This window comes from Oryx dammah, unplaced genomic scaffold (genome assembly GCF_014754425.2).
Source record: "Oryx dammah isolate SB20612 unplaced genomic scaffold, SCBI_Odam_1.1 HiC_scaffold_11072, whole genome shotgun sequence".
In the NCBI taxonomy this organism is placed as follows: domain Eukaryota; kingdom Metazoa; phylum Chordata; class Mammalia; order Artiodactyla; family Bovidae; genus Oryx; species Oryx dammah.
In genome coordinates, this window is record NW_024080466.1 from 2,060,136 (window position 1) to 2,087,796 (window position 27,661).

Consider the following 27,661-nt stretch of genomic DNA (forward strand, 5'->3'; position numbering starts at 1 on the left):
GGAAAAACCATAGCCTTGACTAGACAGACATTTGTTGGCAAAGTAATGTCTCTGCTTTTTAATATGCTGTCTAGGATGGTCATAACTTTTCTTCCAAGGAGTAAGCGTTTTTTAATTTCATGGCTGCAGTTGCCATCTGCAGTGATTTTGGAGCCCAAAATAATAAAGTCTGCCACTGTTTCCACTGTTTCCCCATCTATTTGCTCTGAAGTGATGGGACCAGACACCATGATCTTTGTTTTCTGAATGTTGAGCTTTAAGCCAACTTTTTCACTCTCCTCTTTCACTTTCATCAAGAGGCTCTTTAGTTCTTCTTTGCTTTATATAGTACAGAACTAAGTAGCTTGGTGGGCTTCCCAGGTGGTGCAGTGGTCAAGAATTCGCCAGCCAACACAGGATATGCGGGAGAGGCAGGTTCGATCAGGTTCAGATACGTCAGGAAGATCCTCCGGAGTAGGAAACGGCAGCCCACTCTAGTGTTCTTGCTAGGATAATCCCATGGACAGAGAAGACTGGTGGGCTACAGTCCATGGGCTCACAAAGTCAGACATGAATGAGCGATTGAGCACACACACAATCTATCTTTAAAAGCCACAACTGGCAACAACTGAAAGCCATGGGAAGCTCATGGCTGATAACAAATTCTTCTTCTTGAAGATGGTGAGATTTCCTCCTACTAGGTGAGCACATGCTCGGTGCTTGCCAACATTTGGTAGCAACCAGACTCCACTGTAAAATTCAAATTTATTCTTCATGAAAATCTAGTAAGATGCTAATTTAAATTTACAAATGCTATATTCAGAAATAAATCACTTACTATATTACCAGTATAATAAATTACTCTCAGTAACAGTAGAGTCTAGGAAATCATTTATTCCCAAACTATTGAAACGACTGTTTTTCCCCTGTTAGTTTACTGCCCAACAGGAGGCCCATATTTGAGAATCACTGAGAACATGCTCTCTATTCCTATATTCCGGTACAAAGCTCTCTGACTCATGCAGAAGGTAGCTAGGATTCATTAATTCACTCAATAATCCAACAAAGATGGGTTGTAAAACATTATCATCATAAAACAATGTATCAGGTGCTTGGAATAAAAAAAATAAACTGCAGTGCTCTGTAAGAAATACCATTTATGCTCTAGAATTTAGGCTCCTCCATGCAACAGTGGAGATGCGATTGGAGGAAGTCATTGTTCATGTTCCTGTAACTGTTTTTCCATTCCCCTGCTGTGGGAGCAGCCCATATGGCCCCTTTGGGGGAACTACTTAAGGGTCACCCTCCTCCCTTGGGAACCAGGCCTGGCTTGATATGCTAAATGAGGACCAGATTTCAGCCCCATTGCTTTTTGGTCAGGAGCCGCCACCTGCGCAGCCACACACTGGCAGCCCAGGTCCTCTTCTGCCTCATCCTTCAGGTTCGGCTCACACTTCCTCCCCAGAGAGGCCCTCTCTAGCCTTTCGAAAACAGCTTTCCTGGCCACACTCCATTGGGACTCCCTGTTTATTTTACTGCACTTGCCCTGTCTGAAAGGATCTGGTTCTTTCATTTGTGTACTTAGACACCTTCTTTCCACCACTGCACAAAACTAAAGCACCGTAAGAGCAGAGTCCAGGGCTGAACACTAGCCCTTCTCCTACAGCACCTAACGCACAGTAGGTGTTCAACCAGTATTGGTACAACGAGTGAATAAACAAAGGTCGTTCTGATGAAGAATGGAAAAAACACTGTGCCCCGTAAGGGGCAAAGAGCATGCAAATGCAAGAAAATAGAACATCTGAAATTCAGTTCAGAACAGTACCTCATTACACACAGTAGGAGGTGGGACAATGTCAAGAGATGAGACTCCTGAGGAAGAAGGAGGTCAGATCATCAAACAGTTTGGATGTGACTCCTAAGGAGTCAGGCACCATCCTGAGGGTTATACAGACTTCTTGAAGGACTTTAAGAACAGTGATAACAGACAATTTCAATATTAGGATAGTCTGACATGGATTGCAGAAAGAGGAGACTAGACGCAGGGAAATCGGTTGTGTAAGTATTGAAATTTTCCCAAGCCAAAGGAAAAGTAAAGACAAAACTAAGATAACACTGCAATATGAGAAAGGGAGAGTATAGGAATAGTTAGGATGTAGAGTCCTACAGTCCTAGAGTACTCCAGCACTCTTGCCTGGAAAATTCCATGGACAGAGGAGCCCGGTAGGCTGCGGTCCATGGGGTCGCTAAGAGTCGGACACCACTGAGTGACTTCACTTTCACTTTTCACTGTCATGCATTGGAGAAGGAAATGGCAACCCACTCCAGTGTCCTTGCCTGAAGAATCCCAGGGGCGGGGGAGCCTGGTGGGCTGCCGTCTGTGGGGTCACACAGAGTCAGACACAACAGAAGTGACTTAGCAGCAGCAGCAGCAGCAGAGTTGTCTAGTTTTGGTAACTGATAGAATGTGAAGGTTAAGGTAGAAAGAGATGGGATTCTTCCTGCATTTTGATATGGGTGAATATAGAAATGACAGTGCCTTTCCTTGATCACACTGGCCCCAGGAGCATCACAATCTAGCTGATTGATCTAATGGTATCACGGGAATCTTAGGAAGATGATTGCTCCCCTTTTCCTCAGTGCTTTATTGACTTGAGCTAAGGACAAACTATCTTTTTGAAAAACTCAACTGACTCAGGATGGGCAAGATAAGTTTTGAGGTCTTTTCTAGAAATATGACTTTTTGAAACGTTCACTTTTAGATATCATTTTGCTTCATCTGTGAAAAAAAAAAAGCACAGTTTTCTCTTACATACTTGTGAGGGATGCAAATTAGGGCTCAAAAACCTCTTGGGAGAAACTATTTTTGAATAGGGACCTTAACTTAAAAGATCAATGTTATAAACAGCTGTAGGAGAAGAAAAAACAATTATTAAAATTACTAAATTACCAAGCTATTAATTTGTATATTACTTGATAACATAAAAGTCTACACTTCTCATTACCTTTTGTAAGATAGGCATTGTATTAATAAGCTCCTTCTAGCTTCGAGCTTGCTTTAGTCAGTAAGAGGCACCAGAACTTCCCTGGCAGTCCAGTGGTTAAGACTCTGAGCTCCCAATCCTGGGAGCACATGTTTGATCCCTGGTTGGGGAACTATGATCCTGCATGCCTTGCAATGTGGCCAAAAAAAAAAAAAAGGAGACACTGAAAGGAGATCAGAGAATGTATTAATTCCCTCTTGAGTCTTGGCTATTTGGCTTCATTCTTCTCCTAAGTGGAGACGGCAATGGCACCCCGCTCCAGCACTCCTGCCTGGAAAATCCCATGGACGGAGGAGCCTGGTGGGCTGCAGTCCATGGGGTCGATAAGAGTCGGACACGACTGAGCGACTTCACTTTCACTTTTCACTTTCATGCATTGAAGAAGGAAATGGCAACCCACTCCAGTGTTCTTGCCTGGAGAATCCCAGGGATGGGGGAGCCTGGTGGGCTGCCGTCTCTGGGGTCACACAGAGTCGGACACGACTGAAGCGACTTAGCAGCAGCAGCAGCAGCAGCTTCTCCTGAGGGCCACAGTCCCTGTTTGGAGCTCTTGCCTATAGATAGTTACTTTTGAGGGTTCTGATAATTACTGGTCCTGGTAACTAATTCTCTCTCTATGTGCGTATTTTAATGATATTAAATTATCCTGTTTGAGTCTGCTGGGTTTGTTTTGTTTTTCTGTAACCTTGCATATTATACTGTATCTTGAACAGACCTTACAATATGTACGGTGCAGAGTTCAGGATCACTTCCCTTCTCTACCCCCAACACACAACGGTATGAGGCATGATGTCTCTGAAGACAGATCTAGAACTTGGACTCGCAGGACAAATCCAAGAAGAGAGGAGTCACAGCCCTGGTGGAGAGTGGGTCCGTGAAGAATTGAGGAACAGGAAGAATGATCGAGGTCAACACAGGTACACACGGCTAAGCATGGGGAGCTGAAGCAAGAAGCGGGAAGACAGAGCGGTGCTCCACCTCCCCCGGACCAGACACCAAGGGGCCTCATCTGTTCCTGCCCTCAGGCTGGGCAGAGGGCACAGGCCTTGTCTGGGATCCCAAGGCAAAATTCCTGAAGCCTAGCTCTTTACCCTTTTTCATTTTACACTGTGAGTTCTTTAGAGCTAGAATGTTTCTGGTTGATAAAGGTGAAAAACCACAAATACTGAAAGCTGAATGGGAATATCCAGGAAAATAAAAATAGGTAACCACTGACAGAGGACCAAATAGGAAATCAGAAATATGAAATTGTGTATATAACTCATCTAACTCTGTAGAACCAATCATGCCAATGATTTTCACTGACAGAGGATATATGCCTTTTGGGGGGCACTTGTCATTTCCGAGCTAACCCTCTGTTCAGTGTGGTAGTTCTGAGTACGTGCTCTAGAGCCAAATTATCTGGTTTGCGTCTCGCTCTGCACCATCCTAATTTAATCAAGTTTCTTAATTTCTTTCTTCTTCAGTTTTCTTCTGAATCAAAGCGGGATAATAGTATCTGAGCACAGGGTCATTGTCAGAATCACACAAATTATTATATGTAAAGGGATAAGTTAGATATGTTAGATACTATTAGCAACAATGCTAAATTGAAACACTGCCAATCTGTATTCCCTGTCTCTCCACCTGAACGAATTCTCCAAAGCTGTTGGGGGTGGGTGCCTCTACTATGCAAGAAAGATCACCTCATTCTTGAAACCTGAGAATGCTGTTGTTTCTTTGTGGACACAGATGAGCAGTTTCTACCCACAGTGTGTTAGTGTGTAAGTCACTCAGTCATGTCCTACTTTTTGCGACCCCATGGACTGTTGCTCACCAGGCTCCTCTGTCCATGGGATTCTCCAGGTAAGAATATCATTTATTGTGTTTTCATATTTCCTAATTTGGTCGAAATACTACTCACACAACTTCAGGTTGGTCAGATAACAGTAGGAAGAAGATGTCATTCTTTCCCTTTGATGTTGATGAAGAGTCAGCCAGGTGCCTACACTTACTCAAAGATTTTCAGGAGGAACAGAAAAAGCCATGTAGCAGAGAAATTTGTCTTTGTGTGGCCTTGAGCTCTTTCTTCCAAGTGGCCCCTCACCCTAACCCAAAGACCCATTCCATCCCCAAAGTAGGTGTCACCAAGGTGCATCACAGCTAATTATGGGATGTGGCCTCTAGGTAGCGAGGCTTTACTGATGGCTCAGTAGTAAAGAACCCGCCTGCCAATGCGGGAGATGCCGGAGCTTCAGGTTCAACCCTGGGATGGAGAGGATCCCCTGGAAATGGCAGGGAATGGCAACCCACTCCAGAATTCTTCCCTGGGAAAGCCCGTGGACAGAGGAGCCTGGCTGGCTACAGTTCACAGGGTTGCAAACAGTTGGACAGGAGTTAGCCACTGAGCACAGACGCCTCTAGGTAACACTGTGCATTATCACAAGAAATACTCACCCTCAGACAATACGCTAAAGGGAGTGATTTACCAGGGAAGCCAGACAATGGCGAGGGTTGTGAGGTCTCTGAAACCTCAGTATGAGAGGTCCTCCCACAGGCTAGAGAGGCCTCTCCTGTGTTCACTTAGAACACGCAGGGAGGGATGGAGCTGAAGTCAGATTTCCTGAGACTATTCAAACAAGTTGAAGATAATCCATAAGGGTACACACATACCCCATTTTACCACTTTACTCTGTACATGTATTTATAGATTGCTGGGCAAAAGTCACATTTTAAGCTCATATATTATGGGAACTCACAATATAAAAACATATCCTGTGGCAAAGCCTTTTATTAAGATACGATTCGTCTGTCTCTTGGGTAAATATATTTTCATAAATAAGATTTGTTTAATATAGACATGAAATAAGCAGCAACTTAAGTACATAAATCACTGATAGCCGTGCATTCACATGCATTTATTTACTCAGAGAAATAACCCTCTCCCTTTCAAAAATGCCAATGGAATTTATTGCCATTGTATCCAAATGTCTTTTTTTAAGTTTTTAAATATAAGCATATGTGAAATTTCATTACTTTAAAAATTATCTTAGCATATATCTAATAATTACTTTATCCAGTTTTCAAGTTAACTTTAAAGCTAATTTTAAAAATAATAAGTCAAAACAAATAAAGTTGCAAAACTCAGGCTTAATTTTTGTATTAATTTTTGTATTAATTCTATTGTTGATCAAGAAAAAAAGAAATGTGCCGTGCCCTTCTGTTGTGGAAAGGATATTTAGTCTTACAAGCAAACAGAAATTCATCCAGTCACATGGAATTAAGAATACAGGCAGATCAATGTAGTGAACCCAAGATTTTCATCACAGTTGAATTTAAGATTTTCATCACTTTAAACACAGAGACAAAACATTCACAATCGATGTTACACAAAATTAAATCTACACCAATGAAAACCATACCATCTGCCCTTCTGTTCAAATTTCTGTACAACAGGTCATATGGATCTGAAATCATGCTATAAGAATTTGATTAGGACCAAATGAAGGTTTTTCTTTTCTTTTCTTTTTTTGTGAAAGACACTACCTTCTAGCCCTATTGAATGCTAAATACAAGCTATTTGTTTTTATACACTCTGCTAAATTCAGACAGTGCTTTTTGGCAGTTTGAAAAATTACCAAAGCTGAACTTTTTACACAACTGTTTAACACGGTCCAAATTTTAATGCCATTTAGACTTTAAAATAAAACCTCCTGTTTGCTTTGTTATTCTTGTTATCACTGCCACACTGTTTCAGCATAAACACAGCTTTCTTTAGATTACTGTGCAATCCAATTCATTGCCAACTTTTGCAAGCCTCTCCACATGTGCAAAGAGAGATCTGCAGAAAATCCACATAACAAGAACAACAAAATCTTTGAAAATAATATTTTCACCTCAAATTAGTTTTTTGCTCCCCAAGAAATCATAAGTTAGAAGAGACATTTATAGCACATGGAAAGGTTGTTAAAAGCCTTCAGAACACATTAGTAGGACTGCTGGCAGCAAAATAAGAGATTTTTCCATTCTTATACAAACTCCCCAAGTTTCGGTAGGGTGAGATTACTGTTCCCCTCCATAGAAAAACAGGAGCACGCCTCATACCACAAGGTGCTTCTTGCCCATTTCCATTCAAGGAGCCTGAGGTACCAAGGAAAGTCACAGTAAGCTGGTCATTTTCAAGGGTTGTCACCGTCCACACTCAGTAAAACCTGTCGTGGAAAGTTGAAAAGGTTGGGGAGTCCTTACAGCCCTTGTCAGCTCTAGAAGTGTCCCAACTCAGCTTCCAAGATGCTCTTTGCACAAGACTGAGAAATGAGTTTACTGCCAAGGAAGCCTATGAACAAATGAAACGCGCATGGACCAAAGTAACTAGAGTTGCTTAAATCAAAACAGATCTTGACCTCCTTACCTTAATACTAGGAAGCATGGTAGCTTTTGTTTTTGTTTTTTGTTTTGTTTTTTTTTAAGGGGGTACTGAAGTTTGTTCAACAGCAGCTCAGCCCCTTACTCCATAGGGAATTAACCGTCACATTCCAGTCCTGTCATCAGAACAATGAAAGGTGAATGTTGTGCAAAACAGCCCGAGACCACTAACTGGTGATGTCATTCTTCCCTCTAGGGTTCATTATTGTGCAGATTTACTCTGGTCTGAGAAAAGGGGTGGAGCTGCCTGGGACAGGCGGGGAAGGCAGCTCTTAAGAAGCAAAATCAGTGAATGGGAATTACTTTCCACCCTGAGGGAAGCTCCCTGGGGAGGGCACCGAAGGGGAGAAGGAGGAAAAAGTTAAAGAAAGGACATGCATAAAATGTCAAATGGGCCTCACTCTGGATTTTTCAAACTACTTAAATGCCATACAGTTCTATTCAACCCACCCTGGAATTTAAATAAGCAGGGATCCTACTAGAGCCTTATCTACAATTCAGCCAAGAGGAGGGTATTCACATTTCAACCAAAGTGCTGGTTAATTTATGTGTTATCTAAATGAAAACACTACAGAGTGTGCCAAAGAATGCCAAGTACCCATTAGTTTAAGAATCATTGTGTCTTGAAAAAAAATGTTTACCTGTATTTCTTTCTTTCTTATAAGTGTTTTGAAATGGGAAAAAAAAAAAAAACTATGGCCATTCACACACACTCACAAAAGTCAGTGAATACATTCAGCCAACTTTCAAGGAGTATCTGTGACATTTATGTATTATTCTCAAAATCTTCAATCACCTTCAGAACAGTTTTCTCTCTTTTATTCCCTCTTTCTTTCTTCCTCCCTCCCTTTCTTTCTTTCTTCTTTCATTCTTTCTTTTTTTTCCTTGTTTCCTTTCTTCTTTCTTTACTGAATCTGCATGAGTATTCAGTCAAAAAGCCATTAGGTAACTTAGAAGTTCCAGTATAATTTTTTCTAACCAATATGCATAGAATATGTATATCATTTGTGTTCAATTATATTTTTATTACAGAATAAAAGCATAATACCAGATAAATTAGTCACATTAACTTTAAAGTTAACAATGAAATGCTTGCAGAGCATTTTTAAATCCTCAGATAACTTTCTATTATATAAATATAATCTATTATGTTGTGGCATAGAGAAAAATATGAAGGAAAAATAGTTAAAGATAAATGTTTTCCTACCTCCCTGATGTTCACTCATGCTTTTTGCTTTAAGAACTTGTCCATCTTCTTAACAGCATGAATTAAGTATAAAGATTAGTGCACGTTGTAGGGTTCCAGTTCTGAATAAATGTGTTTTGATTATCAAGTTATTTCGGTAAAAGTTACATAAAGCAGCCTTCATGATTAAGGTAAGATTACAGATACTGAACCAATTAGTTGTTGTTTCTGGTTTTTTGCTTTTTTAATTTTGGGGAGGGTTCTTCCAAACTGTTTTCACATTGATAGGAAATTCAAGAAGAAAAGAAGAAACTGTAGCCATCACCTGTTGTACAAAAGTTCTTGTGAGTGTTGCAGAAAGGGGCTTCTTGGCAACTGATAGACCCAAGACTGAATCTTGGTTTGGCATCTACTTGGTAGGTCACTGAGAATATGCTTCATAACTCCACTGACTTCAGTTTATCCCTGTATAACAGGGACATGGGTTCTAACTTACAGGGTTATTATGAGAATTAGGTAGAACAATGTGGGCCAAGGCCACAGAATCTGATAACAGATAGCTAGTAACATGCTTATGCACAGTTTATTCATGCTGAAAATGGGAGGCACTTGGCAAAAATACAAAATTGTGGTTTAAATTTGACAAACAACACAAATCCACGCTGAAAAGGGAATGAAAGAGTCAGCATCGATTACCTAGTCAAGCGGTATCCTGCATTCAGTCTGCGTAAGTGGTAGTCCCAGGACTTCCCTGGCGGCTCAGATTGGAGACCCGGGTTGGATCCCTGGGTTGAGAAGATCCTCTGGCGAAGGACATGGCAACTGACTCCAGTATTCTTGCCTGGAAAAATTCCATGGACGGAGGAGCCTGGTAGGCTACAGTCCATGGGGTTGCAAAGAGTCGGACATGACTGAGCAACTTCACTTTCACTTTCAGGAGTCATTGATTATGTTAAAAACTATATCAAATCAGGGACTTCCCTGGTGGTCCAACGGTTAAAAGTCCATCTTCCAGTGCAAGGGAGATGGGTTCAATCCCAGGTTGGAGAACTAATATCCCACAAGCTATAGAGCAACTAAGCCTATGCTCCGCAACAAAAGCATGACCTAGCAAACACCAAGAGCAGCCTTTTGAGATATATATATCTCAAATCAATATGTAGAGACATATGATGTTAATAGCAAGAGAAAAGTCTTATCATCTTTGAAAAATCACTGAAACAATGCCATAAGTGTCAATCACAGAAGCAATTTTTTTTCTTTCTGGCTTAATACCACTAAATAGTTAACATTCAAAATTAATTTAAAGCCTTATGATTAAGACTCTCCTAAAATAGCTGTATTTATCATAATTAATTAAGATTCTCTAGACAAATGATGTTACTTATTAGAAGCTTCTTAGAATGAGAGGAAATGTTTAAATGGGCAATAGAACCCTCTTTAATGAGGGTCACAGTAGATGTTAATAGAAATGTCCCATTATTGGATCCTGAAGGGGAGGGACCACACATTTTATTTTTTTTTAAAGCTTTATTTAGGTATAGTTGACAAATAAAATTGTAAGATATTTAAAGTGTACATCCTGGTGATTTGATATACATTGTGAAAGATTCTCCCCATCTGGTTCATCAGCACATCTCTCAAATCTCTCTTTTTCTGGTGAAATTTTAGTTCTATTGTCTTAACAAATTTCAACTTTACAATACAGCGTTGTCAATCACAGTCCTCAATGTTTTATGTTATATTCTCAGGCATTACTCAACATATAGCTTAAAGTTTGTACCCTTTTACTGCTGCTGCTGCTAAGTCGTTTCAGTCGTGTCCGACTCTGTGCGACCCCAGAGAGGGCAGCCCATTAGGCTCCCCCGTCCCCGGGATTCTCCAGGCAAGAACAATGGAGTGGGTTGCCATTTCCTTCTCCAATGCATGAAAGTGAAAAGTGAAAGTGAAGTCGCTCAGTCGTGTCCGACTCTGTGCGACCCCCCTGGACTGCAGCCCACCAGGCTCCTCTGCCCATGGGATTTTCCAGGCAAGAGTACTGGAGTGGGTTGCCATTGCCTTCTCCGACCCTTTTACTAACCCCTCCCTATTTCCCCCGCCTGCTCAACTTGTGGAAACCAGTCTTCTACTTACTGTTTCTATGAGTTGACTTTTTTTACATTCCACACATAAGAGCTATCATGCAGTTTTTATCTTTGTCTGGCTTACTTCACTTAGCATAATGCTCTTAAGGTTCTTCTATGCCATCAGAAATGACACAATGTCCTTTTCCTCAGGGCTGAATGGTACTATTTCATTATGTACATATGTATATCACATCTCTATATCTTCTTTATCCATTCACCCTTTGATGGACACTTAGGTTGTTTCCATGTCTTGGCTACTCGGAGCAATGCTGCAGTGAACGTGGGCATGCAGTTATCTCTTTGATAGCCTATCTTCGTTTCCTTCGTTTCCCATCCAGAAGTGGGATTGGTGGGTCATACGGTAGTTCTATTTTTAATTTTTTTGAGGGACCTTCCTACTATTTTCTTTAGTATGAAAGTGAAAGTCTTAGTTACTCAGTCATGTCTGACTCTTAGTGACCCCAAAGACTGTAGCCCGTCAGGCTTCTCTGTCCATGGAATTCTTCAGGCAAGAACACTGGAGTCGGTTGCCATATCCATAGAGGGTAAAGCAATTTACATTCCCACCAACAGAGATTCCTTTTCTCTATATCTCTGCCAATAATTATCCCTTGTCTTTTTGATTGTAGCAAATCTAACAGGTCTGAGAAAATATCACACTGTGATTTTGACCTGGGTTTCTCCATTGATTATCATATTCACTCATTCTGAGTTGGCTGCCCACCAAGAACCAGGAATTGTATTAGGCACAGGGGATGTGGTGCAAATAGGAAGACAAGAAATATACAAATATATTTGGTCTTCATCTTGATTCTGGCACAGAACTCCTAAAACCCTTACAATTTCCTAAAGGTGTCTTGTTATGTTAATGAGATATCTTTTGGAAAGCCTTAGGTAACCTAAGGATTAGGACTGGTTGTCAGGGAACCAACCCCGTGATTAGAAGGTTAGGATTTTCAGTCCCACCTCTTGGACCCTTCAGTTCAGTTCAGTCACTCAGTCATGTCTGATACTTTGCGATCCCATGGACTGCAGCATGCCAGGCTGCCCTGTCCATTACCAACTCCAGGAGCTTGCTCAAACTCATATCCATCCAGTCAGTGATGCCATCCAACCATCTCATCCTCTGTCAACCCTTTCTCCTGCCTCCAATGTTTCCCAGCATCAGGGTCTTCTAATGAGTCGGCTCTTCGAGTCAGATGGCCAAAGCATTGGAGCTTCAGCTTCATCTCAGTCCTTCCAATGAATATTCAGGACTGGTTTCCTTTAGGACGGACTGGTTTGATCTCCTTGCAGTTCAAGGAACTCTCAAGAGTCTCTGCCAACACCACCATTCAAAAGCATCAGTTCTTTGGTGCTCAGCTTTCTTTATGGTCCAGCTCTCACTACTGGAAAAACCATAGCTTTGACTAGATGGACCTTTGTCGGTAAAATAATGGACCCCTGAGGGAGGGGAAAGGGGAATGGAGATTGAGTTCAATTGCTAACGGCTAAAGATATATCCGATCATGCAGATGTAATGAAGCCACCATTAAAGCACCAAAGGATGAAGCATCTGTTTCGGTGAACATGTGGTGACTCGGAAAGAGTGGCACACCTGTAGAGGGTTGAATCTGCCTGCAATGCAGGAGACCTGAGTTCAGTCCCTGGGTAGGGAAGATCCCCTGGAGAAGGGAACAGCTATCCCACTCTAGAATTCTTACCGAGAATTCCACAGACAGAAGAGCCTGGTGGGCTACAGTCCACAGGGTCAAAAAGAGTCGGACATGGCTCTGTGACTAACACTTTCACTAATAAGTATTAATAAAATGTTTCTCTGAATTCTGTGCAAATTAATGGAAGCCAAGGAGAAGTTTATTGGAACCTCCAATCTATAACTTCTTGGTCAGAAACACAAGTGAACAGGAGATGAGAGAACATGTTTCCTGAACATTTCTGAAAAAGATCTAGTTTAGCATATGGCAAGCTGGAATTTTCTCAGTGTGTGGGTGATCACTGGGCCTGCCAATTCATTGTGCTTTCATCGCAAGAGACACATTTTGCAGCAGAGGGGGTTGTGTTCCAGAACTCTTAGAAGTGGATATCCTGAGGGGTTGGAGTGGCAGGCTGGGAGAAGACAGTCATAGGACATGCTAGAAGCATTGTATTTACATTCCTTAGTTGGGGCAGAACTATCTTCCAAGATCTCTCTCTGGAGTTTCGGTCAGGGTGTACTAAGTCCAGGCAGTAGTTTTGTACACAATTATCTCCTTCTTTGGGAGAAATATAATCCAAAACTTCTCAAATATTGCAGATTACAGAAGTCAGACAAATCTATGAGCACTGGAGAGCTGAGAAAATCAGAGAGTACTAGAGGGAAGAAGGATGGGTATAAACAAGTAGGTAAAGTTAGAACATTTGCATCATTAGAATACTGCAGGATTTGGTGACATTCAACCCTGAATATTGAAGCTGAAGCTCCAATACTTTGGCCACCTGATGCAAAGAGGTGACTCATTGGAAAAGACCCTAATGCTCAGAAAGATTGAAGGCAAAAGGAGAAGAGGGCAACAGAGGATGAGATGATTAGATAGCATTGCCAACTAATGGACATGAATTTGAGCCAACTCTGGGAGACAGTGAAGGACAGGGAAGCCTGGCTTGCTGCAGTCCATGGATTGTAAAGAGTCAGACATAACTTAGGGACTAAACAACAACACGTAAACCAGAGCATTCCCCTTTTCTAATAGCCCATTTGGTGTGGAGCAGTCAGAGGTCACCACTTCAAGTTTCCTTCACATTTCAGGTCAGACACAATTACATCCTTAAGCATTTCAGAATGAAATAAATAACAGTAATTCTCAGTGAACTCCTGTAGGCTAATTGAGAGCTACACAGAAAATTTGACGCCAATCCTTTTAGGCACAGTATTTCTGAACTTAAGAGGAAGGAGTTAAGATTAAGTAAAGTTGACCTGTAGTCTGCAGCTGATGCTCACATTCAGCCCCTAACTATTATTTGAATAGTTTCTTAGCTAAGAGTTCACATCCAAGAACTGAATATGTTACGCATTGAGTATGAAAGACCAAGGTTTTGATTAATCTTTTCTGTTTAAACTTTTCATCACCATGAAGTACTTTCCAAACACAAGCATTCTTGGGAAAAGAATGTACACTTAGTCAAGGAGCCAGAAAGGAGCAACCCCCAAACACTGAAAACACACCTTCCCAAATTCCAACTCCCTTTTTGAAATCCAGGATTTGTAATGCTAATCTGAGTACCTTCCTCCATCCTGGAAAAAAAATTAATAATTATTCATCATTGGTGTGAAGAAACAGCACGTTTTCGCAGTACTTTCTTAACTCTTTCCTGGAGTATGAATTTGTGCCAAAACAAAACAAAACACTTTTGCCTGGTATTTATTATGGCTGCTCATTTAGGGCAATATTCCCAAGGCTTTTCACTCCAGAATAGTCTTACTTATTACTTTTCAATACTTTATTTTGTCCATGATGCTGAAATAAACCATCAGCTCAATTAAAAACAGTCCAACTAACTTGGAATTTGGGGACCAAAATCAGCCAATCAGTTGTTGGAAATGTTCACTTTTAACCCAGTTGTTTTTGCAACCTTGATTCAGATGTTTTCTCTGGAACTTACATATCTCACTAATCCTTCAATTAGCTAAAAAGAATCTGTAGATTTTTATTTTGTATTTTCTCACTTACAGAATGCCTGTCAGAATCGATCAATTACAACTGCCTGAATTACAATGGACAGTCTCAGTGTATTGATAGATCAGAAATAATTTTTTAAAAATCTATCACTACCTTGGAAATTATTCACTGTATTTTTCCACTTGGGTAGACGCTGAGGTTATAGTTATTGACTGAAAATCTGCCAATTAAAGTTCCATTCTAGCTGAGCTGTTTGATATTTCCTAATGATTCTTTTGGTGTGTTTCTTAAACTTCCCATCTGCTCTAGTTCCTGAGAGCTTTCAGATTAACTGTGAAGACAGGCATGAGTTTTTATTTTCATACATATACTGTACCATTTACAATCAACTTTTTTACGCCAAAATTATAAGCTAAATCTGCATTAAGTTTCAAAATAAGTGAATTTATATCCAGATTCCATTTAATAACCCATAATAACTTCTCTGAAAATACATGCATTTAAATCCCTCAGTTCGATAATTAGGTATAACTCTTTAGATTAGCTTTATTTTTTTTTTTTCATTGTTCTATGCAGCTGTTGGGGAAAGAAAATAATTATTGCCCAAGTTATTCTAGTAAGTCAATCCAAACTGGGCTTAAGTTTTTATTCTTTTCACTAAATAAAATGTGTTGTCATTTCTTTTTAATGTATTAATTTTTTAAATGTACAAAGTTATAGAAAAATAGCTGTAAATTTATGACCTCCACAAAGTTACTATAGTAGTTTTTCTTCCAAAGGATACCTATAATTACCACATATTTTACTTCTCATAAAATTTTATGTGGCTAAAAATCATAATACTGCTTTTTTTTTTAAGAAAATCATTTTCCTGCTATATATTTTATTCTTCAAATATATTTTTTTTATTACATGGGATTTATCTATCCTTTGGAAACTTAAAAAGTAAATGCTAAATCTTCCCTTGAGATGAACCACAGCTGTTAAATTGATGGTTCTCCTGAAATGGTAGAAACCAAGTTAGGACAGAAAAAAATAACCTTGGCTACAATATGAGCAAGTATCCTCATGTTTACAAATAAGTCACCTATCCTATACATTAAAATGAGCATAATTTAGTCATTAGTAATTAGCCATTACCAAGAGACCCATTACTGAGACCCATTCATAAGAGCCATTACTAAGAGATCAGTTTTTTCCAAACTGATTTGGAATGCGATCTTTAACGTATGTTAAATTTTTATATGTACTATAATCTATTTCCTAAAATACATCCGCTCCATTGATCTGTCCATTCATGCACCAATGTCACACTATTTCACTTACTGTGGTTTTAATATGGGTTTTTTTTCTGGCAACTTTTTTCCTGGAAACTTTTCTTCTCTTTTTTACTTTTCAATATTTGACTATTCTTGCTTGTGTATTTTTTTATATGAACTTTAGAATAACTTCATTAGTTCTCATGCTTAAAAAAAAAACTAATGATATTTTTATTAGGACCACAGTAAATCTGTGGATTAATATATGGAGAGGATAGCTTTGCAATGTTAGTTCTCCAGTCCTAGAATGATAAGCCTTTCTGTTGGTCTCAATATTTTTCATATCTCTAGCTAGCACTAATGGAGAAGGCGATGGCACCCCACTCCAGTACTCTTGCCTGGAAAATCCCATGGACAGAGGAGCCTGGTGGGCTGCAGTCCATGGGGTCACTAAGAGTCCGACACGACTGAGCGACTTCACTTTCACTTTTCACTTTCATGCATTGGAGAAGGAAATGGCAACCCACTCCAGTGTTCTTGCCTGAAGAATCCCAGGGACGGGGGAGCCTGGTGGGCTGCCGGCTATGGGGTCGCACAGAGTCAGACACGACCAAAGCGATTTAGCAGCAGCAGCAGCAGCAGCAGCAGGTAACATTAAAACTTTTTCTTTATGTAGCTCTTTCACATTCTTAAGTTTATTCTTAAATAGTTAATGTTTCATACAGTTCATGCTATTTTGTCCTTTGGAAATATGAAAACTTGATAGTTGAATATTGACAATATGTAGCTTTATACTCTGCCACCTCATCTTTTTTTTTCCCTCTCAATTTTTATTTATTTATTTGGCTGTACTGGTCTTTGTTGCTGTGTGTGGGCTTTTTCTAGTTGCTATGTTTGGGCCTTCTCTCTAGCTGTGGTGAATGTTCTCTTGTTGTGGAGCATGGGCTTTAGAGCACACAGGCTTGGTAGTTGTCTCGAGCTGGCTTCTCCAGTTGCAGCCTGAGGGCTCTTTCATCGCATTGCACAGATCTTAGTTACCCCGAGGTCTGTGGGATCTTGGTTCCCTGACCAGGGATTGAACTCATGTCCCCTGCATTGGAAGGTGGATTCTTAACCACTGGACCTCCAGGGAAGTCCCATTGCCTCATCTTATTGAATTCTCTCTTGGTAGTAGCTTTTCAGTTTTCCTGTAATCTAAATACAAAACAGCAACCCCATGAGACAACAGTAGAGTTTACTTTTCTACTATTTTGCATTGTTCTCAAAATGTCTTAGTTTGAGAAAATGTAAATTGTGATTTAATGGAACTGTCATAGTTTTCTTCTGAGTGTTTGATACACTAAGTGTGTTTGAGTGAGTTTGTAAGCAGAAGAAATGACCACCTTTAGGCATTATACCCTATGCCTTGTAGAAAGGGCTTCGTATTCATTGTCTCATGACCCTAAACAACTTTATGAGATAGATTATCCCCATTCTATAGATAAAGAATCAGAGAGGTTAGATGCTTGTCCAAGAGTTATCTGACTGGTCTAGTAAGTGGCAGTCAGAATTTGAATCCAGGGCTCTCTGGCTCCCAAAGTAAAGCAGGTGACTTGAGAAAACAACTTGTCCTTAGGTGGCAGATCTTGAGGGTTCTAGTACCACGTAGCAAGAGTAACCCAGGCAAGAAGTTAACTGTGATTGAAGAAGTTAAACTTAGCTCAGATGATCCTCTTAATTTCACAGAGCATTCCTAAGCACACCCGCAGGACTCTGGCGTATGTGTGCTGCACGCTCAGTCATATCCGACTCTGCAACCCTGTGGGCTGTAGTCCGCCAGGTTCCTCCATCCACAGAATTTTCGAGGCATGGATACTGGAGTAGGTTGCCATTTCCTCCTCCAGGGGATCTTCCCTTCCCAGGTGTCGACCAGCATCTCCGTTTGGCAGTAGATTCGTTATCACTGAGCACCTGGGAAGCCCCCAGTACTCTGGAACCAGCCACGTGCATGCGGGTTAAGTTCTTTCAGTCGTGTCTGACTCTGAAACCCCATGGACTGTAGCCACCAGGTTCCTCTGTCCATGGGATGCTCCAGGCCAGAATGCTGGAGTGGGCTGCCATGCCCTCCCCCAGGGGATCTTCCCGACCCAGGGGTGGAACCCGAGTCCCTTACGTCTCCTGTATCGGCAGGTGGGTTCTTTACCACTAGCGCTGTCTGGGAACCAGTCACAATACTACTTCTTTCTCCTTAGTACACAGGCACACAGAGGGATTATTACTAATGAACAGTGTGCTAACTGCAGGCCTCGAACTCATGTGTGCAAGAAATGCAATTATCTTCATATTTCTGTATCTCTTTATTTCTATTATGAGCTCCCATTCCATTTTATCTTTTTTTTTGTTTGTTTGTTAAGTAAAACAGCAGTTCTTTCCTCCTTTATCTCCAAAGCAGGACCAGGCTGAGCCTCTGAGAAATCACGTCTGTGGATTCGCTGAAGGATGAGTAGGTCAAGGCGGGGTGTCTGGCTGGAGCAGACACAAGCACGTGAGTCGCCGAGGCCCAGCGCCCAGCTTCCTGTCTCGGGCCCCCTTCTGCCAGCGGCTGCTCCCGCTGTCCCAGGCCCAGCTGCCTCGCCCGCTGTCATCTTACACTGGCCAGCTGCTGCCACCACCGCAGCCTCTGCCCCATCCTACTTTATTTTAGTTAATTCTGGGTAAACTCAGAGGTTTTCCTTTGCAAATCTAAAGACTCCTCAGTCAATCAGTGTCCCTTTCAGGACTCCATTTCTGGAGCTGGGGCTGGGTTCTGGTGCCATTGGGGATGAGGGAGAGGTCACAGAGGCATCATCCTTCCACGCTGGCATTCTCTGTGATGCACAGTGTGGTCTCTGGCCTCAGTTGTCCTCCTGCTCAAACTGCTGATCCAAATGGGTCACAGTTCTGTTCTCACATCTGGCCCTGAATCAGCTATTCCCATGGCCTTTCAGGGACAAAGGGGGAAAAAAATCTGGATATCCTTTTAGGGTGGCAGGATACTGAAGCTATACCAAGCTCTCTCCAGCTAGACTCATCAAATACCAAGTTTTATTCTCTTTCTCTTGAGTTATTGGAGAACCACAAGTTTTGCCATGGCCTTTGCTATTTGCCCCCTGAAATTCATATATTGAAGGCATACTCCCAGTGTGACTGTGTTTGGAGATACAGCTTTATGGAGGTAATAAAGGTTAAATGAAGTCGTAAGAGTAGGGTACTAATCCAATAGAACTGGAGGCCCTCTGATAACACCTCTCTCCACGTCCACGTGCAGAGAAAAGACTACGTGAGAACACAGCGAGAAGGTGGACGTCTGCAGGTCAAGAAGCGAGGCCTCACCAGACCCTGGCAGTTCTGGCACCCTGATCTTGAACTTCCAGCATCCAGAACTGTGAGAAAATAAACTTCTACTGTTTAAGCCACACAGCCCAAGCAGGCTGAGACACTCTTGGACTCTACCTAGTGATGGCTCCATTCTCAAATTCTTCACACCCATATATCTGGGGTTTATATTTCTCTCCACTTTTCCACCCCCAACCCCACACCCCAAGGAAACTCAGAACAGAGCCTCTTCTTTCGCATTGTCTTTTCCTGTGACATTGACTTCTCTTGCTGTCTTGCTCTGCTCTTAAGAGAAGCAGCTTATCTAAACAGGAAAGGAGGAATGACAAAAATTGAATCAACTTGGTTATATATTCTATCTCAAGCTACACCTATGTACTTGCTTCTGGAATCCAGGAGGCAAGCTATTGACTTCCCTCCTCCAGCTGTGGCCACTTTCCCTAGAGGCAATAATCTCTTTTGGCTGGCTGCTCCAATGAGGACCAGGTCACAGGGTGACAGAAGAAATTAGGTTAAAAATTCAATTATTATCACACTGCAGTAAATTCTTATAATGGGGTTGGCAAATGAAAAGCTGTAACAATATTAAAATTGAATGACAGTCTTTGAAGTAGTAAGGGACAGAGTCACCCAGGGAATTCTGGGAAAGAATACCCCCGAATGATTTAATGCAGAAACCTGTCTCCACAGTCACTCAGGCCCTGGGAGAAGTGGAAGACTGCACCTGCGGAGCATACACCTGCAGCCGCAGTAACTTGAGAGCACTCACTTGTGACCCAGTGCTTGGCACCTGGTCAGAGAGAGGTGTCTACTGAAACCCAGTCCCGTGAGGGAGGTATTCCTTCTTCTTCGAATTTCTCTCTCTGCTGAGTTTTTCCTTGGCTTCTGTTGTCTTTATTTCTTTCCGTTTCATATGCTCCAAGAGAGTGTCTCAATGAGCTAGTTCATCACCATCAACAGAACACACTATTCAGCAGTGCCGAATAGTGCCTGCCATGCTTCCTCTGAGGCCCTAGCCTCCCTAATGTCTAGGTCATCAAGGTTCAAACCAGCTGCATTAGAGACTCAATAGCCAACAGGTCAGTTTTGTGCACTGCACATTGTTTTATAAATTTGAGTGAACAGTGACTCAGAAGGTTTTACTCGAATCAGAGTTCTTCCTCTTCCTGAAAAATCTGGATTGGAGACCCTGAGCCAGGGTCAGCTGGACTGAGCTGGACGGTGACTTCTCCCGGTAGTCAGAGCTGGCTCTCTGCATCTCGGGAACCCTCCATGTATGCAGTGTGTACTAAACAGCCGGACCTGTGCCCTTCAGCTATCTCCCTGGCACCTAAGGCATCTGAGTGTGTGACCTCTGTGACTTCCAGACAGCTGTCGACTTCCGGGCTAACAGGGTGTGACCAGCATTGACAGAGTCATTCAACAGAAGGGAAAAAAGTTCTGTGAAAGAAGCTGCCTCTGTTTCTCTCAGAAGAGGCCCCTTCAGTGGCTCAGGTATTTAGAGTTTCCAGAACTGTCTGGCAACTTCCTGAAATCAAAAGAGAACAATTTGGTGATTGATTCTGGTCCAGACAGACTCTGATGAGCTGGCCATCCTTTATCGCTCACATTCAAACTACAGATACATTCTCTATTTTCACGTTTCCTAGGACTTTCCTTTCATAAAGTGTATCAAGTAACAGGACTGATGTATTCTTACATGCTAAAATCTTAGGCAGTAAAATACAGTTCTTGCCTGTTGTCTCTCAAGCCCTCCCTTTCAATGTGTTTCCTTTCTCCTGGCCAATTTTCTTCAGTTATTATCCTGCCCTTTAGATTAGTATCAGAGTCCCTCTTGGTTCAAGTTCTGTTGCTGTTGTTGTAAAAGTTCAAATATGCTGAATCTAAATTAACTAAAATTCTTGGTCAGCCAGGTTAAACCCTCATATCTGGAAAACATCTTCCACCATCCTATCCACAGTAAAATTCAGCCATAATTGACATTTGGATTTGAATCTAATCTAATAGGCCCTGAGGTTGTAACATACAGAATTACTCAGGGTGCAGCACTATAAGATCCTGAATCATCAAATACGACTTAATTGGATCTTGTGGTATATTCAACATTTTCATAAAAAAGTAAAACATATTTGAGAAATATTTTCCAAAACAGAAAAAGTAAATTAATTCATGTCATAACCTTTGATTAGTTAGAAAATTACGTTGATCAGATAATCAATCTTCCCTGGCATATCTGTTCAAAGTTTTATTACTAAAACTGAAGAATCTTAGATCAGAGGCTGTTAATTCAATGAGAATGAGAACTCTATAAAGCTTGGAAAACAATTGCATCCACTGAAGGCTTGGCATTTTTGTATAGCTGGGATCTGGTGAAACGAACCTCAAGGGCATTTTTAGTGGGCTTATTCATATTTCATCCATGGAGTGCCCAGTTCAGGATGAGTAGCAGGCTCCTAGTTCCAAGTGCTAATGGTAGATAGGTTAATGACTGGGGTCTTTTAAGAGGACCAACTCCTTTCCACCTTGCAAGTTTGGGAAGTTATCTGAGTCACTGATTGCCTGGTCCCTTTAGGTAAGACACAACATCACTTCCTTTACACAGGTCCCACTTACCCCTCAACACAAATGCCCTAGCTGTGCGAAGTCTAAATCACCTCAACCTCCATCATTTCAATCACATTTTCCATTAGGATTTGCACATCACAAGGGTAAGAGGAATTGGAAGGTGGAGTCTGGTCCTGGCATTGTTTCAGAAGGTCAGCTGTCAAACTGTTATTGAGTCTCTGAATTCTAATTCCTCTCCTTTCTTAGAAGCTGTCTATTCTTAGTAACTTTCTTAGTCAGTAGGATATTGATGCTGCTGCTAAGTCGCTTCAGTCGCATCCGACTCTGTGCGACCCCATAGACGGCAGCCCACCAGGCTCCCCCGTCCCTGGGATTCTCCAGGCAAGAACACTGGAGTGGGTTGCCATTTCCTTCTCCAATGCATGAAAGTGAAAAGTGAAAGTGAAGTCGCTCAGTCAGTCGTTTCCGACTCTTAGCGACCTCATGGACTGCAGCCTACCAGGCTCCTCCGTTCATGGGATTTTCCAGGCAATAGTACTGGAGTGGTAGGTGGCATATCTCATGACAAGTTAAACTCTATGAATTTGAATCCTGAACCCACAGACAGAATGGATGTGCTATCCAAGGAATCGACATTTTAAGTCATCTTTCCTTCCTCCAAACATTGGAGAAATGAGGTGTTCATTTCAATCAGAAGATAAGAACTTGGAAGTGGAAAAGTTTTTTTGTTGTTGTTGTCAGTTTTTACTGTAAGAAATTCAGTTCAAACATTGATTCTTCCAATTAACTGTTGGCAAGTGACCTCGGTGGAAGGAATTTATTTATTTATTTATTTTTTGGTGGAAGGAATTTAGCCTGCTTTCCCATCTTCTAGGGATAGTCACTACACTTCATACAGTTTTAAAAGATTTATTTATCTATTTTTAATTCATTAATTTGGCTGCACTGGGTCTTCTTTGCTGTGTGCCAGCTCTCTCTAGTTTCAGAGAGCGGGGGCTACTCCCGGCTGTGCTCAGGGGCTTTTCACTTCGGTGGCTTCCCTTGCTGTGGAGCACGGGTTCTAGAGCAGTGGCTCAGCAGTAGTTGTGGTGCACAGGCTTAGGTGACCCATAACATGTAGAATCTTTCTGGACCAGGGATTGAAACCACATTGGCAGGCAGATTTTTTTTTTTTTTTAAACACAGGACCACCAGGGAAGTCCCTTCATACAGTTTTATAAGGATTAAACAAGACGTGTGTGTGTCCAATGTATCAGGGGTGTCAATGACAGTTAACCCACTAATGAGCAGCATAAAGCCTTGGGCTAAGCACAGACAAGAAGGCTCTGCTGTTTCCTGCCCATACCTCCCACCTATCGATTACTGTCTGTGTGATCAAACTTGATGGTTTACATATCAGCAGCGATACTTTTCTACAAAGTGCTACCAAGGAGAAAAGTCCATTTTATTGTGATAGAGATAAGGCAGCTAAATCGGAGAAACTTAAGGGAAATATGCCAGGGGAGCAGATGTGCATCTTCTATAATTGGGCCAAGAATACCTCCTAGGATCCCAGGCCACTAGAGCGACTTCACAAACTTGCTCCGGTCATTCCTGGACACAGGCGAGAGCAATGGTGTAGCCTGTCCCCGCTTGCCAGGCCTAAAGGAACACCATCAAAACAGGGCTTGAAAATTTCCCCTTTATCAGGCCCCTGCTCCTGCATGCGCTAGTTAAGAGATTTCTCTTGAGATGCTAGTTTGTAGTTATTTTTAAAAATCAAACCTATTCTTGGAAGGCTTGCTGCAATACTACACGATGATGTAATTATTTATGTAGGCCCAGTTGAGCCTATAGAATCCAAAAGCTTTCAAATTTATAACTCTGGTTAAAGATTTAGACAGCCCTCCTCATGTAATTTACACACACAAACATGTACATACATCCCCCTCAAATATTTCTGTAAGTTCCAAACTACTTTTTGATGTAACTGTATTCTCTGTATTCTGACATTCTTGAAGCAGCCCTAGTGCAGTGCATGATTAAAATTACCAGTCTTTCAGTTCATACAGAGAATAAAGTTATAAACTCTGAGGGTGATCTCATGTGCTCAGAATTATGTCTTCTAAGGTCAAGCTGACGCAAAATACGGAGAATATAACAGTTAAAAATGGTCTTTATCTAATCCTAATGCAACGAAGGATACTTTCATGTATATTGTAAATAGTGCTAGCTAAGCCAGTGCATTTTTTATGCTATTTTCACTTTTTGATTTTGGAATATAATTATTCCCAACTTGGAATACAACTGTAACTACTTGTAAAAACTAAACATGAAGTAAATGATGGTAGTAGATTATGATCAGTCTTCTGATTTAAAGGAAGCCCAGAGAAATATAGTGGCCATGTTAGGCACTTAATTTGTGAAATTTTTATATAGGATGAATTTAACAACTTCTGAAAAGTGAAAAATAACTTCTGCTTCCTTAGTTTTTACACTTTCAGGGTCCAGGTCAGTGGCCACAACATTGGGGTAGCTTGGAGGGGTGCTTTTCTTACCTGCGCTATAACCAGCATCAGTCTCCCATCAGAATGCACCAGAAGTGGTGCATTGCTACTCAAACTCTGCTCCAAAACAAGTTCCCAGGCTCCTCCTTCCAACAGATGCTGTTCCAAAGCTTCTCCTATCTTGACAGTCTAAAGACACCACTGGTCCTAAAATATCTTTTTATATCCTCCTGATAACCATAATTCTGCCTTTTATTAATAAGATTCTGTGTCATAGTTTGGACATAAGAGCTTGGAGGCAGGGAGCCTACGCATACAAAGGAAACATAAAACAAGCCATTCTGCACAAGGGACTCATTCATACAACAGTGCTGGCCCAGTGGCCTGCTCTGCGGTCTCAGTTGAGCCACGTCATTTATCCTGGGCCTCAGTTACTCAACCTGTAGAATGAGAGACTTGGAAGGGCTGACCTCAGAAGTCTTGCAATGCTTGTTAAGCCAATGCTTTTTTTATTTTTTAACCAAGGATTTCTCTGAATCTTGATTGCTACTGATCCTATCTGCCTGCTGCTGCTGCTGCTGCTAAGTCGCTTCAGTTGTGTCCGACTCTGGGTGACCCCATAGACGGCAGCCCACCAGGCTCCCCCGTCCCTGGGATTCTCCAGGCAAGAACACTGGAGTAGGTTGCTATTTCCTTCTCCAATGCATGAAAGTGAAAAGTGAAAGGGAAGTCGCTCAGTCGTGTCCTACTCTGTGTGACCTCATGGACTGCAGCCTACCAGGCTCCTCTGTCCATGGGGTTTTCCAGGCAAGAATACTGGAGTGGGGTGCCATTGCCTTCTCCGCTATCTGCCTGGGTCCCTTTTTATTATCTTTAACCATTTTCCAGAGGATGTGAGAAACACAGAGCCAGTTCAGTTGCTCAGTTGTGTCCGACGCTTTGCAACCCCATGGACTGCAGCACACCAGGCCTCCCTGTCCATCACCAACTCCTGGAGTTTATTCAAACTCATGTCCATTGAGTCGGTGATGCCATCCAACCATCTCATCCTCTGCCATTCCCTTCTCCTCCTGCCTTCAGTCTTTCCCAGAATCAGGGTTGTTTCAAATGTAGGACAAGCACAGAAAATGGAGCCTAGACGCGATGCATGTCTGGCGAGTCCCCTGGCTTTGCACCCCCTCCTCTGGCCACCACCTAATCAGAAAGCTGTCTAGATGGAGGCAGCCTGCAGAGCCGCAGCTGCCGTAGAAGCTGGGTGATTCTAAGGAGCAAACCACCGGGGCTTACCTCAAGGCTCATGCTTTTCCCTCCCCAACTCATGCTCACAGGAAAAACAAAGGGAAATGTTTCTGAAGGAAAGGTCTTGGCTCTCTTTCTCTCTTCTCTTTTTTTCCCTCACAAAAGGGACTTTTCTGGAGAAAGAGGGAAGGAAGAGTAAAACGAAAAAGCAAATGAAGTACTCGGAATAGTCTATGCCAGGACTCCCATTCAGGCTCGGAAAAGCCAGCTCTCCGTCAGCAGTAGTCCAGGTGCGGCAGCCACTTGGGGCGCTGGGGCCTCCCTGAGTCACGGCCCAGGGCCTGCGGGGGACAGGCCCTTGGTGACATTGCCCACAGGAAAGCAAGCCCCAGGTCAGCAAACTGCCAGCCCCCATAAGTAGATCTAATTATGATCGCTTAGTTCAAAGAAGGATTTACCCCCAAGCAGATTTAGCAGGGCTACTTCCAAAGGGCAGCAGGATTCCCGGGCCTGACCTTTGAGAAAATCCTAAAGGCTTCACTGCTCCAGGAATTCAGCAAAGCCAGTCACTGTGGCTGCTTCAGAACACAGAGAAATGCAGAGAATGCCACCTTAAGTTATCACAGTCCTCCTAGTGAGGGTGTCTAATTTAGCATAATGAGTGTCTGGTGAGCGTGGACCCACAGCATGTGCTCTGGCAATCAGTCAGGGGGGTGGCCTGGACAAGAACACTGACAGCAAAATAGATAAAGCACTGAAGTATAACCTGTTGAGTCAAAAATACTATTTCAAAGCCATAGAGTAGTTGGATAAGCATGTACTTTTGGCGACATATCTCAATAGTGCTCATCAATGTATTACTATGAAAAACAGCTTGAGGCATATAAGTTTTAAATGCAATTTTGATTTTTAAAACCTTCTACACAGCACTTTTACAGGAGGAAATGGCAACCCACTCCAGTATTCTTGCCTGAAGAATCCCATGGACAGAGGAGCTTGGGGGGCTACAGTCCATGGGCTCACAAAGAGTCGGACCCGACTGAAGCGACAGCAAGCACACACACAACACTTTGCTCATGAGAGATCATTGTGTACTTGCTCTAGTAAAATTAAACAACTCCAATGGAGGGATGGGGAATTGGAATTGTTAGTCTCGAATTGGTCAACATGAAGTCAGAGAATAAATACACTTGGGACAAGCTCATTGTATAATGACTATAAAAGTATTTTGTGAACTATAAAGCTCTCCATCAACTGTTATTATTTCCATGATTCTCATAATACACAAAAATTAGGAAAAGAAAGAAAAAGAAACAGCTAGGTAAGTACAGTCTCTCCATCCACATGCTTCATTTATATCAACCACTGTAGGTGAATTCACCTCAGGCATTTAGCTTAGGTGGGAAATTGCAGAAAAAATCAAACATATCTGATTCTAGACCAAATGGTTTACAAACAGATCAGAAAATAATTCACACGACTGTTCTCTATAATTATTTGATTTCAGATCTTTAAAAGAAATATCAAACAGGTTGCTATTATTAGCTGACCACAGTCCAATATAAGACACCTAGATATACGTGATTTTACAACAACATTAAACTCTTGTTTTCACTACTTATGCTTGAGGTTGGAAAGTTCATAGAAGTTGAGGAGGTGGAGTTTATTCTGGTTGGTTTCCCCAAAATATCAAATTAGACCATCTATTTATCCAAACAAGAAGTTGCTAAACTTGAGCCTCTAGGAACAGAAGACAGGCTTAAAGAAACAGGGTGTGTGTGTGTATGTGCAGGCGCACGCATGCGTGCACCAGGTTCCTCTGTCCATGGGATATTCCAGGCAAGAATGGAGTGGGTTGCAGTTTATTCCTCCAGGGAGCTTCCCCACCTAGGGATGGAATCTGCATCCCCTGTGTCTCCTGCATTGGAAAGCTGACTTTTTACCAGCTACACCATAAGAAGAAGGTATTATACGTACTACTTCAGCCATTGCTCCGTCATCCATTTCTCCTCCCTCAAGGGATATGCTAAGTCCAAAAATGAGTAAACATAACCAATAACTTCCAAAAATTTTAACACAAACCTATTCTGTTTCAGGCTTTTAATTACTCTGTTATCAAAATAACTTCTTCTACAAATAAACTAATGTGAGAAGATCAGATCTCCTTTTTGTAACTAAACAGACACAGCAAAGCTGGGACCGGTGAAGCTCTTTCCAATGGCTCTTATTTGCAAGCCCTAAACACAGACGCAGACATGGTTGGTAACTCAAAGCATAACGATTCAATGTTATTGGTTCAAAGATCGTGGAATTCATAGATGTTACCATTCAGCTGAAGGAAGGAAAAGGAAAAGAATAAGCTA

At 41.8% G+C, this 27,661-nt stretch overlaps 1 protein-coding gene across 4 annotated transcripts in view; it reads right to left on the reverse strand.

The window, feature by feature from the left end:
• The window catches only part of LOC120860420 (filamin-A-interacting protein 1-like), a 211,128-nt gene that overhangs the window by 32,723 nt on the left and 150,744 nt on the right, over positions 1 to 27,661 (reverse strand). The window lies entirely within an intron of this gene.